Source organism: Serinus canaria, assembly GCF_022539315.1.
Source record: "Serinus canaria isolate serCan28SL12 chromosome 7 unlocalized genomic scaffold, serCan2020 HiC_scaffold_29, whole genome shotgun sequence".
Classification (NCBI taxonomy): Eukaryota; Metazoa; Chordata; class Aves; order Passeriformes; family Fringillidae; genus Serinus; species Serinus canaria.
Genome location: NW_026108147.1, coordinates 3,464,374 through 3,476,547, shown reverse-complemented (window position 1 = coordinate 3,476,547; position 12,174 = coordinate 3,464,374). Strand labels below are relative to the sequence as shown.

The 12,174-nt window shown below is 46.0% G+C and overlaps 1 protein-coding gene across 1 annotated transcript in view; it reads right to left on the bottom strand.

The window, feature by feature from the left end:
- The window catches only part of IQCA1 (IQ motif containing with AAA domain 1), a 145,644-nt gene that overhangs the window by 58,231 nt on the left and 75,239 nt on the right, over positions 1 to 12,174 (bottom strand). The window lies entirely within an intron of this gene.

Sequence of the window (12,174 nt, the reverse complement as noted above, 5' to 3'; positions counted from 1 at the left end):
GAACCAGGGATAAAAGGGATAAATATTCTCTGGGAATTGGGAGCTGGAGCCTGCTCTGGGAAGCAGCAGAGAGCCCAAACACAGGTAATTTCCCCAAAGTGGTGGAACAGGCAAGGTGGGGTGGGATGTGTAGCTGGGAGGTGAGAGCCCTGCAGGGCAGCTTTGCTCAATCTTTGTGCTGTTTTCCAGGCCTGGAGCCGTGACTGTGCTGCTGCCAGGCCTCTGCAGAGGATCAGCTGTCTGGGATGGCCTCGTTGCAGGATAGCAGAGCTCCCTGGGGCAAAGGATGGGGAGGTTTGGGCAGGAGGGAATGTGGGCACACACGTGGGACAGGCGGCAATCAGCCGCTCCCACCTTCGCTGCCAGCCTGGAAACAGACAGGGACAGGGACAGGGACAAGGGACAGGGACAAAGCCATGTCAGATGGGCTCTCCCAGGAAGAGATGGAGCTGGAAGGATGCTCTGGGATGTGCAGCAGCCCTGAGAGCTGATGGGAAGCACAGGACAGCACACAGCACAGCTCTGGTTCTGGAATTTTGCAACAATTGTGCTTTGCCTTGGAATGCTTGGAGGAGTCCTGCAGCTCCACAGGCTGCAGCCTTGAACTCACAGCCATGCTTTCAACCAGCAGCTCCAGGACTGGTTGCTGGATTAGAGAGGCTTTCCAGAGAAAAATAAAATAAATCTGGGAAGAGCTGTTTTTGAGCTGGTTTCCCTGTGTGATGGGGAACTCAAAGCAGGAGAGTAAATTTCCTTTCCAAGCCACCAAAGGATGACTGAGGCAGCAAGGGGCTCTGGGAAGAGACAGGGGAGTATTTGAACAGATTTCAGGGCCAGGAAGTTTCCTGCTATTCCATAAACTTCTCAGGAAATACTGAACCAGCTTTTTTTGTGCTTCTACACCCTTTGCTCAAGTCATGGAATCAAGGGATACTTTGGGTTGGAGGGACCTTAAAGTTCATGTCATTCCATACCCTGGCCAGGGACACCTTCCACTGCCCCAGGTTGTTCCAAGCCCTGTCCAGCCTGGCCTTAAACTCTTCCAGGGATGGGGAAATTCAAACACATTTGTATTTGGCACAAGATCTTACTGATTTAGTTATTATTACTGTTGATACAGTTATTTTATACAAGTGGAGCCTAAGAAGAGCCACCTAAACTCCCCTATATGCTATTAAATGTTTTTTATTCAGCCTAGGATGATCCTAAACCTGCCTGACACAGCACACAAACCATAATAGCTGGGTGTTTTTAGAGTAAATGACTATAAATAATTAGAATTTCTGTTGTCTCTGCACAGGGCTGAAATGCAGCATGACTTAAAAGCCCTGGACTCTGACCTGGATAATAAAAACAACCTGCTTGATGGAGTCTGACTAATCTCCCCCATGCTGAAATTCCCAGTAAAACTGAAACACATTGGCTGTGGAAGGAATGGATGTGACTCAGGTTTCAGGCAAGTTCTTGCTCTGCTCACAGAAATACTGTCATCAAACCTTTTCAGCCTTGAATCTGAGTACAGGATTTGGATAGAGTGGCTTTAATGTGAATTTTGCCCTGGGAAAAGCTTCCCTAGGTGCTCACCAACCCTCACTGCCCAGCTAACAAAGGAGCAGCCTGGTGGTCTTGAGGGAAATAATAAAAAAAATTTAAAAAAAGCTTTGTCTCACATGCCCTTGCCATATTTCCCAACCATGGGATTGCAGCCAGTGTTCTGCTGTCACCTAGAGCCTGTTCCAGCTATTCCACCATGGAAATCTTGAGGTTTAGGGGATAACCTGCTCCTGTTGCCTGTGTCCTCCTTGCCCCTCAGCTCCTGCTCGTTGGATTTGTGGTGTAAGCCTGGAATTTTCTCTGCTGGGTGTGGAATTCACTTGGAATTCAGCACTTCAGGAACTTGTCAGCAGCCTGTTCAATAATCCTGTTGGCACTCTGGAGTCACAGTGCCCTGAATCAGCCTCGTGTTCCAGCAGACATTCCCCAGGGTGCAAAGTGGGAAAAAGCCCCTGCCAGTGAAAACAGGGCAACAACTGCATTTCAGAATTAAACATATCCTTCTTCTCTTGGGGGAAAGAATAACAGGCTGTCATCCACAGCCACATTCCCAGCCATGACTTGATTCCTTCATCTTCTCCAAGTCAAATCTGTTCTCTTGGCAATCAAGTCTTTTTTTAATATATTCACCTGCCACAGACATTTGGGAACTGCTCTTTTGTCTTTGCCTTGGAAACACTTCCTATTTTCTGTCAGTCTTTGGTCCTAACTGTGCCTATTTATCAAAATGGTAACTCATAGGGGGTTTTCTTCTCCAGTTTTATGCTTCTTTCATCCCTTCTCTTCTGATTCTGCCTCTCCAGCTCCTCGTGGCTGCTTCTGCTCTCCCTTTGCTCTGCTTGTGTCAGTCCATGCCACAGTTCTTTTTTACCCCCCCTGCCTCCTTTCTTCTTTGCATTCTACAGAGCCAAGGCTGAAAATGCCTTTTCCAGCTCCTCTGCTTGCTTCTCTAAAGAGATCCATCTGTGGAGCAAGGGCTGTAGCTTGGGAGCCAGTGCTCTGTGCTTCGTGCTCATTTTTATTCTCCCTAGTTCTGAGCTTTCCCCTTAGTCTTTCTCTTCCCAGAATATCCATTAAACACCTCTCCTCTGCCAGCCACTGGCTCTTCAGTGCTTCCACCAGGCACCAGTGGGACTCCTGGCTCTTTTTTCTTTGCCTGTTTCTTGTTTCTGTATCCCAGCAGATCTTTGCTTGTTGGAAATGGGGAAGTGGGGAAAATTGCTTCTTCCTCCTGCTCTGTATTAACTTGCTGGAGAAGACACCTCTCCCTGGCACAGTAGAGTGAAATAATAGCTGGGCTGGGTCTCTTCCCCTTCCCCTTGGGATTCATTCCCTTCTTCCTTTCTTTCTTTCTCATTGATTAGGACCAGGCTGTGCTGGTTAAACCAAGAGCAGATCAGATGGCAGAGCAGGCTCCCCTGGGCCAAGCCTAGCAGGTATCTAGCTGGATTCCTGAAAGAGACACCAGCTCCAAGGTGAACATCAGGCCCCAGTTATCAGTTTGAAACACCCCCCTGCTCTGTTCCTGCCTTCAGAAACCCAGCCTGCTGTGTTAGGACTCTGCTTGAGAAAGGAGTAGAGGAGGACAGCAGCTTAACACACCCACTGAACAGGCACAGCCTGCAGGATTTTCCAAGAAAAAAAAAACAAAAAAAAGCCCAATCCTGTCTTTCAGACATGTAGAGCTTTATTATAACAAGCTGCTGGCAAGTGTGAGTCCCTGGGTGCCACTGATGTTTGTGTCTGTGTGAGTATCTATGACAACAAATAAACCTCATGTTTGGGAAGTGTCCTTGGGAATCTCACTGGGGGGGTTGCTGCATTAGGTCGGGAACACTTTGCATTTTCAGACTTTTAATTCCTAAGTATTATGGAGATAAGTATGAAGTGCTTTAGGAAAATGAACAAATTAGCTACCAGATTTTATTTTTCTTGTGCGCAAATGGGCCAGCTCAGACTAATGCTATTTACTTTAGCTGATTCCAGACTTTTGGATGTATAAAGGGGGGAATATTTTTAGGACTAATGCTATTTACTTTAGCTGATTCCAGACTTTGGGATGTATAAAGGGGGGAATATTTTTAGGACTAATGCTATTTACTTTAGCAGATTCCAGACTTTTGGATGTATAAAGGAGGGAATATTTTTAGGAGCTTTAATTCCAAGCAGGAGGCTTAGCCTCAAGGTCAGTGGACTGTGGGTATCTGTGGGTCACTTGCAGCCATTTGAAGAAGGTAGGAAAGGGAATCTAGCCTCAATTTTTTGTAATGGTCAGTTTTGCTTCTAGAGTGCTACAAATCAAAAATTGGGAAGCCTGGAGTTATCCTACAGAGCAGTGGTCGGGATGGGCAGGTCTGTAAGAATGGATCAATGTAGTTAAAGGCATAATAATTAAGCTAAATAAATGAAAATGTCTAATTGGACCCATATTTTTGCTCACAGGAGTTTTACCTTCTCTTTGGCCCTCGTGCCTTATGGAGCAGAAATCTCTGCTATCCCTGTAAAAATTCACACAGGCTGAGGACAATCTTGCCTTTGGTCTAGAGCTGAAAACTACAGAGACAGAAACTAGGGCAGGAATGAGGTGGGGACAAGGTAAAGCCTTTTTGGGCAAAGTGATTTGGGAGCAAGCAGGTTGAGGAGAGCCTGTAGAAGAACTGTGCTCGTTGTGGCTTTGCTGATGTGAGGCTGTTGAGATCTGAATGAACTTTTCATGTTGCTTCTGCATAATTTATGTGCAGGTGTGGCAAGAGGTGTGCAGTGCAAATCCTGCCTGATGGAGAGCTGAGTATCAGCTCACAACTGCTGGAAGTTCTGAGCACTCCTGCAAAAGGTGCTGAGGAAAAACCCCACCACAGGCAGAAAGCTCAAAGTGCCACAGCACTGAAATGTGTTTTTTCCTGGTTTTGCACTGGTGAACTGCTTGGAGAACAAGGCTGTGATTGTGCCTGGTTGTACCAGCCTTGAAAGAGGCTCAAAACCAACAATGTCTTATTCTCTGAATCCCTGTGGAAGTCAATGGGAGTCTGCTTAGAATGAGGATGATTAAATAACATCAGGACCTGACTCTTTTCCCAGTGAATGCAAAACCTCTCAGGGAAAGGAGAGATCAGTCAGGGAAGATCCCTAAGGGCTTTGTGATCTGAGACAGCTGAATCTCTGTCTGGAAAGGAATCACAGTGTTTGGAAAGCTGGTGAAGATGTGCTTATGTGCAGCACTGGTGCACTTGGTGATTAAATAAGAGTTCAAGAGCATGACTTGTTATGTTGAAAACCCCTTGGGGAGCTCCATTTGCACCTGTGCTGCTTTAAGAATCTTCTTTTCGTTCCTTAGAAATTTGGATAGTTGAATGAGCAAAATCCAGGATTGCAAAGAGCCCTTTGCATGTGTTTTCAATCACTACACAGAGGTGGCAATCATAAATCCAGGTGTCAAACTGGAAATAAAATGTTATCTCGGAGTTTGTGGTGATTTAGAAAGCAGAACTGGTGATCTTATCAATGCCTCTCTGGAGATGTGACACCAGGGTTCAAGTGGCCTTGCTGTTTCAGATACCTGCAGCCATGATTTATCTGGGTGTGGGAAACAGATGAATCCAGGGGCTTCCTGCTGGTGCCCCCCAAAGCCGTGGAGCTGCCTCCATTAATGTCAGCACGCTCGTAAATTGTGAGCTTGCACTGAAGGAGCCAACTTCTGCCACTGCACAGAAGCTTCCAGAGGTGTCCCCTGCCTCCTGTAAATCCATGGACACCCAGTAAAGTAGATTAACTGCAGGTGGACTTCATAACAGCTCTCCCTCCTTTGGAATTAGAGGGGTTCACACCTCTAAAAAGAGGACAGCATGGTGCTCCCATAAGCAAGAAAGGCCTGAAGGGGTTTTATTTGTTGTTGTTTTGTTTCAAATGGCTTTCAGGTTAGGTAGTTGATTCCAATCTATGGGAAAACAGGTTGCAGAGTTGTTGGCTCCACTCTCCCCTGCCATAAACAAACAATTCTCTTGTTTCTGATAACTTATTTCCCCTCTATTAAAGGAACCCAGTGGGTTATTTGCTTTGGTTCACTCCTCCCGTGAGCCAGTGGTGCATTTGCATTCCATTCCCCTGCTCCCTCCAGCCCTAAAGATGCCTGCCAAAATTAGTCAACAGATAACTACCCAGTGGAAGCTTTTAAGAACGTGTTAGGAAAGGCTTGAACATTACCCATTAATGTTTACAGCTCCTAATTATGTTAATTAATCAGTCTTGGAGGCTGTCTGAGCCGGGAGCCCAGAGGCAGGATTTCAGTTCCCACAGATGTTCTTTAAGTCTCTGCCATGGCTGCTTGCAGTGAGGAGCTCAGCAGGCTCTGCCTGCCAGGATGTTTGTGCTGGGCCCTGGACAGCCTTTGCTGGGTGCTTCCTGCTGGATTTTGAAACTCCCAGCACCTGGCAGCAGGCTGAGCTGTGTTCAGGGAGAGGGATGCTCTCTGTCCCTGCAGAAATGCCTTCTGGCAGGGGAGAGAGGCACTCAGAGAGCACCAGCACTAATTGTTGGGATACAAGGATTGCTGCCTTGGCAAAACCTGGCATGGCTGGCTCTGTCAGAAAACAGAGGTGAAACTACTGATAGAAACCCTCCCCCCAGACATTGCCTATTCTAATAATGTTTCTTTACTTCTGCAGGAAGACCAAGTGTTTGGGCAGAGGACACCCCAGGTTGTGCCATCCTCTTTCAGAGCTTCATTTCCATAACTCAGAACTTGTCTTCACTCTCCTGAGGAAAACCAGGAGATTTGGATAAGAGACACAAACCTGCAGAGGAATTCAGAAGGAGAATCTCCCTGTTTTGTGCTATTCCCAGAAGAATTTGGTTTGTGTAAACTGCACAAAGTACAAGAGAGCAGGTGAAGATGTATTCAGGTGAGGACAGGAGAAAATATGGTGCAGGTACAGATCTCTTTCTAATTTAGTTCAGCTCATCCTCAGCTGGTGAAATTAGCAGACAACCACTTATTTATCCCCATATCCTGATTTTTACCATGAGCTCACAGCTGCTCCTAGCTGGTAACTTCTGCTCCTGGGTGGAATGTCACATGCAAGTGGTTTGTGAGCGTGTGACAATCCTTCAATGATGACAGGGAAAACAAGTAGTGAAAATTTTCATTAGGTGAAAAGAGAATGGTTCTTCACCCATCTACAGATGGCTCTTGTGGGCAGCAACTCCTCTCTGTGCTGAATATCAAGTGCCAAATACCAAAGAGGCATTTTTTGGGTAGGTTCCTACAGCAGGAATGCCCCTGCAGGAGTGGCAGAGAAGAAGGGAATGGTTTTTCCAGACTGTGATCAAGGGGCTGGATGTCTCTGGTTGTGGTCCAAGGATGCTCAGGCTGGCGCTTGCTCTTGGACAACTGGAGCGGCTCAAGTCTGCTGGAGAGGCTCATGGCACCAGTCCTGGTTTTTAAGCAATTTTCCCATCAGCTGTTCCAGAAGTGGCTGCCATACTGTGTGGAGGATGCAGTCCCTGCTCCTGAGCTGCTTGGACAGCAGTGCTGGCAGGTAGAGGTGAGCCAGATGGGACTGGAAAGTGACGTGAGCCCGGATGGGTTTGGAGCTGGAATTCCTCAGGAGCAGAGCAGAGGGGGGGCTCTGCTGGCACTGCTGGGGTGCCATCCCTCTCTGTCCTGTTGGCCAGGCTTCCCTGCTGAGGGATGGCCTGGCAGCTTCACCACTGACTCCAAAAAAGCAGAGTGCATAGAGTGGGAGATGGGCTGTGCCTGACACTGCTGCCTCAGGTTTGAGCTTTTCTATTTTTCACACTCTGTGCTGCTTTAGGGTGTGGGTCTGAGCTTCATATGAGGGCATGGTGAGCTCTCCTCACAGAGCAGGGAGACAGAACAATTCCTGCTCTAAATAGGGACCAAGGACAAATGATCCAAATCTCAGGCCCAACAGCACAAACACCATGGGCTGGAGAGAGAAAAACAAGAAGGATGGGACTGCATGGGCTAAAGCTGGAATTGAACAATTAACTCCAATATGCAAATGGAGCAGAACTTATAAAAGTGAGAGACCCTGTGACCAGTTGTCCATTTTGTGACCATTCTGGTTCATCTTGGGTGCAGCCCTGGCTGGGCTCTTGTGCTGCCCAAGGTGGATCCATTGAGGCCTCCTAATAAATCCCTGCTTTATTCTTTAACTCTGTCTAACCTCTGTTCTAGGCCAACCTTCACAAGGCATCAACACAAATGAACACTTTCCCTATTCTGTGGGATTTCAGTGCAAAAACCTCTCTCTCCATTCATCTCCCTCCTGCCTCCCCTTCCCCACCCCCTGCTGCCCAGGGAGCCCCAGGAACAGAAGTATTGGCAGTAAACTCAGCTCCACAAAATAGGCTGGGGAAAAAAGGGAAACAAAACACCATCACTTCCTATTTCTTTCTCTTCCCTCTGCATCAAAGCCCAGGCTGGCTGTCAGGAGTGTTCAAAATGAATAAATAAAGCACAGGAACCCCCCCTGCTTCAGGAGGAGTCTCATTCACTCACCATGAAGCTTGGCCAATTCCTTTTCTGCCAGTACTGGAGTCAGCAGGCAGAGCAAGAAGATCATTCAAAGCTAATCAGTAAAGTGTAAACCTATTATGAAAGCACATTTACCCCTCACTGCCTCCTCCCTCCCGAAAACCAATCCCCAAATCTGTGGGAATAACACACAGCCTCCATAAAAGTTGCTATTACTTAGATCTCCTGTTATTAGGTCAGTGATGGCACTGATGAAATGCTCCCCAGAGCTCTGAGCAGTGGTGGATAAATCCTGCCAGAAATTCATGGAGTAATTTGTTACAGCTCGAGGGCACGAGGCACAGCAGAGCCTGTGCATGAGGCTCTCCCCTGTGATTCTGGAGGCCATCTCTGGTAATAAAAACCTCATCTTGATTTCTCATCCTTTGTATTGATTTCTGTCAGAAAAGACTTGTCTTAGACAAAGATCCTCTGGATAATAAAGGGATCCTTCTCCCCTTTTCTGCCCATCCCTTTTTGAAATTCATTTTAGGGATGACTCTAACAAGACTGGTTATTTGGGAACTGCTTTATGCACTGGGTAAAGAGTAGAGAAGATGATGACTGGCTTTGCATATTCAGCACAAAACCCTAAATGTGAAATTAAAGAAAAATGGGTTTGGTTTGGAACAGGAAAGGAAATTGAAGCTTAAACCCCAGCTCTGCTGTATCTTAATATGAAACTCTGTTATTAATTGAATGGATGGAATGTGTGGGACTCAAGGGATTCCCATCCAGACTCAGATCTATAGAATCATAGCAACTGCTAATTTTGGATCATTTGCACTCCTGCCCTTGGGAAAAAAATAAAAGAAGGGCAGGTCTGTAGGTAAACGGCATGATGCTTCTTCACAAAGCTTTCATAAACAATTATTTTTCTTTTCTAGTGTGGCTTGACAAGGCCACATGGAAATCTGGAAGGCTTTATGTGAATAATTTGCAAATCAAAAAAGAGCAGCTCCACAGAAGTCAACCCAGATAAATTGAAGGAGGGGTGGTAAGGCTGAAAAATGCAATGTTCTATCAAAATTATTTTATCTTCTCTGCAGTAGGATTGATATAAGCAACTGGAACAATTTCATTTACTCTATTCCTTTGGGTTTTGCTTTCCTTGGCTTTTTTATAACCTCTCTTCCTAAGAAGCTGCCTTGGATCTTTCAATGACTGAAGCTGTTCCCTAGTGCAATGAAAGCGATAAATATTTACAGCAGCTCTTACAAGTTGAGAAATTTAATATCTGCTCATTCCTTTTGTAATCTAAGAGTAACTGTGCTGAAAGACAATACCTGCTAATTGTATTTTCTATCACAGTCTTTTCAGAGTGAGGGATAAAATATGGAACTTTGGCTTTATTTTCTACTCCACACAGCAAAATTTATTTTAAAAAAATCTTTGTTCCCCTTTATTTATTTAATAGACTATAAAAAATGGTAAACTCTGTCAAAAAGCCTAGTTGAAGAATAATTTATAAGCTACAATTAGCTGTTGATCTGTCAGACTGGCTTAGAGGAGAGCCAAAATATATCCTGGCAGGTAATAATTAATGCAAACCTTGACACTTCAGGCCTGGCCCTCTTGAGCAGGACACAGTTCCCAGTTCTTTGGCAGGATACACACACTCCCCTTGTGGAGAAACAGGCTGATTTTTTTTGTTGTTTTTAAACCTATTTTGGATGCCAGCAAATGTGTTTGAGGGGAAAGTGATTGTGGTCACTTAGACAGAGGCCTGCTGTGAAGAGCAGGACTCAGGCAGCTCGTTCTGCTTCCTCTCAGCTCTGTAAATCACTGCCTCACTCAGCCAGAGTCAAATGAGCTCCAGCACTGGGCCATGTCCAGCCTGTGCTGCAGCTGATGGCAGCTCTCCCACTGCCTTCACCAGGGGCAGAATTTCATCTGCTCAATCACCAGAAGGGCTTTTATCAATGAGAGCTGTCTGCTCTTGGCTGAACCATGCACTAATGATTTTTAGGGGTCGTGACAGAGAGTTCATTTGAAAGGAGAGAGTAGCAGGGAGTATGATGGGGCTTGGAGCAAACTGGCCTAGTGGAAACTGTCCCTGCCCATGGCAGGGGGTGGAATGAGATGAGCTTTAAGGTCCCTTCCAGCCCAAACCACTCTGGGCTTCTCTGATCAAACACTGACTGTAACAAATGTGACACTGTCCCTCTGCCACCAGCAATGACCACAGAACTGCACATCTTGAGCCAAAAAGCAGTTTTAATCCTAATCAAAGCATTTGGATAGGAAATTGTTAATGGTTACAATATGCTATTGTTTCAGATGGGTGGGTTGTTGTACAGGGTTGGAAGGGAGCTGTTTTCTCACCCTGTCTCAAATGCAGCAGAGCAAGCCTGACTGGAGGCTTATCTCTAAGCACCCTGTGGGTGTATCTGAGTCCCATCTGATATAATCCCTTGCTCAGGGGATTATCCATAAAACTAGCCAAGATCAGTTAATGTGGTGCTTAAATTCCAGCACCTGCTTTAATCTTTGTTAATTTTCAAATCTAGATGAGATTCAAGACTACTGAACCTGACTGGGCAGGCCAGAAAAAGGAATCCTTGGAGCTTGTTTAGTCAGGTATGTTCATATGCTGGGCTACTGGTGTGCCTCTAGCCTTGAGTCTCACCTGAAGTTGAGATATAAATGCAGCAAGGAAGTCCCATTCTGCTTGTAAGGGCTGCAAAAAGAAAGCTCAGCACTTTACATGCCACCTCAGACAGGTACATGAGGCTGAGGGCTCCCCTGAATTAGGCAGCAGGAGTTTTGATGAAGTGTCCTCTCAGCCATCCCTCTGCACCTCCCTCCACTGAACCATGGCTTCAGCTCCCCCAAATGATCCTTTGGATGGGTTAGGCTGCTGGTTGGCTCTGCTCTTAAGGGTCTCTGTGGACCAGATTTAACTTTTAATAGTGTCTCATAATGTCTTTCAAGAGGTTTATGGCTCAGCCTGGCTCTCTGGGAGATTGCCTGTTCCCTGCTAATCTGCTACAGAAACATTGCCATTGGTTCCTGCAGAATTTCAGGGAGTTCTCCCCCAGCTCCACAGCCAAGTTAATTGGACACAATTGACCTGTGGTAGAGAATGACTATTAGGTGAGGAATATTAAGCAAAGGGAGTAAGATCTCTCTGTAGCTCAGAACATGCTGGGAGCTGTGGGGAATGGCAGGAAATGGCAGCTCAAGGAGTGTGCAGAGCAGGCCCTGGGAGAGGGTTGATTTAAGGAATGGGAAAGTGCTTTGCAATAACTGAGGTTTGTAAAACCAGCAGCTCTTTCCAAAGGAGAGTAAAAATGCACTGCAGTCTTGAGAGTCTCTAAGAGGCAAAAGAGCAAGCAAGAAGAGAAATAGGTTGTGGCAGACCTGTGAGAGTGCTGGTTTTGATCATTCTTTCTTTTTTAAACAAACACTTCACTGTAGCACAGCTGCCCAAACCTGACTGAAGGAGGCAAGGAACAAACAGGGCAGGATTTTACCAGAATGCATTTGTGTTTCCAGCTGGAAACTGCATGCTGAAGGCAAGTCCAGTACCCCGAGCAAACACTCAGTGATTAATGGGCATGACACTGATCCACAAGACAAATATGAGCTCTGGAACATCCCTGAGCTGCTCAAGACACAAAAACAGTTTGCAGAGCAGCTTCATGCAGAGCAAATGAAACCTTGCTGCCAAATTCTGGAAGTTTTGGTTGCTGCTTCCCAATTTACTTTCACACACTGATCCTCTGGATGGGGTAAATCCCATAAAATTATAAAACCAGCCCATATTCCTTAGGACAAGAGTTTCCAGTGTCAGAATTGCCAGTCTCAAAAGTTCTGTGGCTGAAGTGAACTTCCTGAGAGAATCAGAGGTGTCAGCAGAGGGTTTAAAGTGTGTAAGTATGTGCTTAACTCTACTGAGACGTGAAGTTTCCCTGAGATCAGCAGAGTAAAGTTCCATTTGGGAGGAGTGGCTCCAAGGTCAGGCCTCAAGAACAAAAGTGCTTCAGATTCATGGCTAATACCAGCAGCAGAATGGCAGTGCCAGTGACGTGATGTGATTTGCTATGGCAAATAATGGTCCTTCCATCTCATGGAAGAGTGAG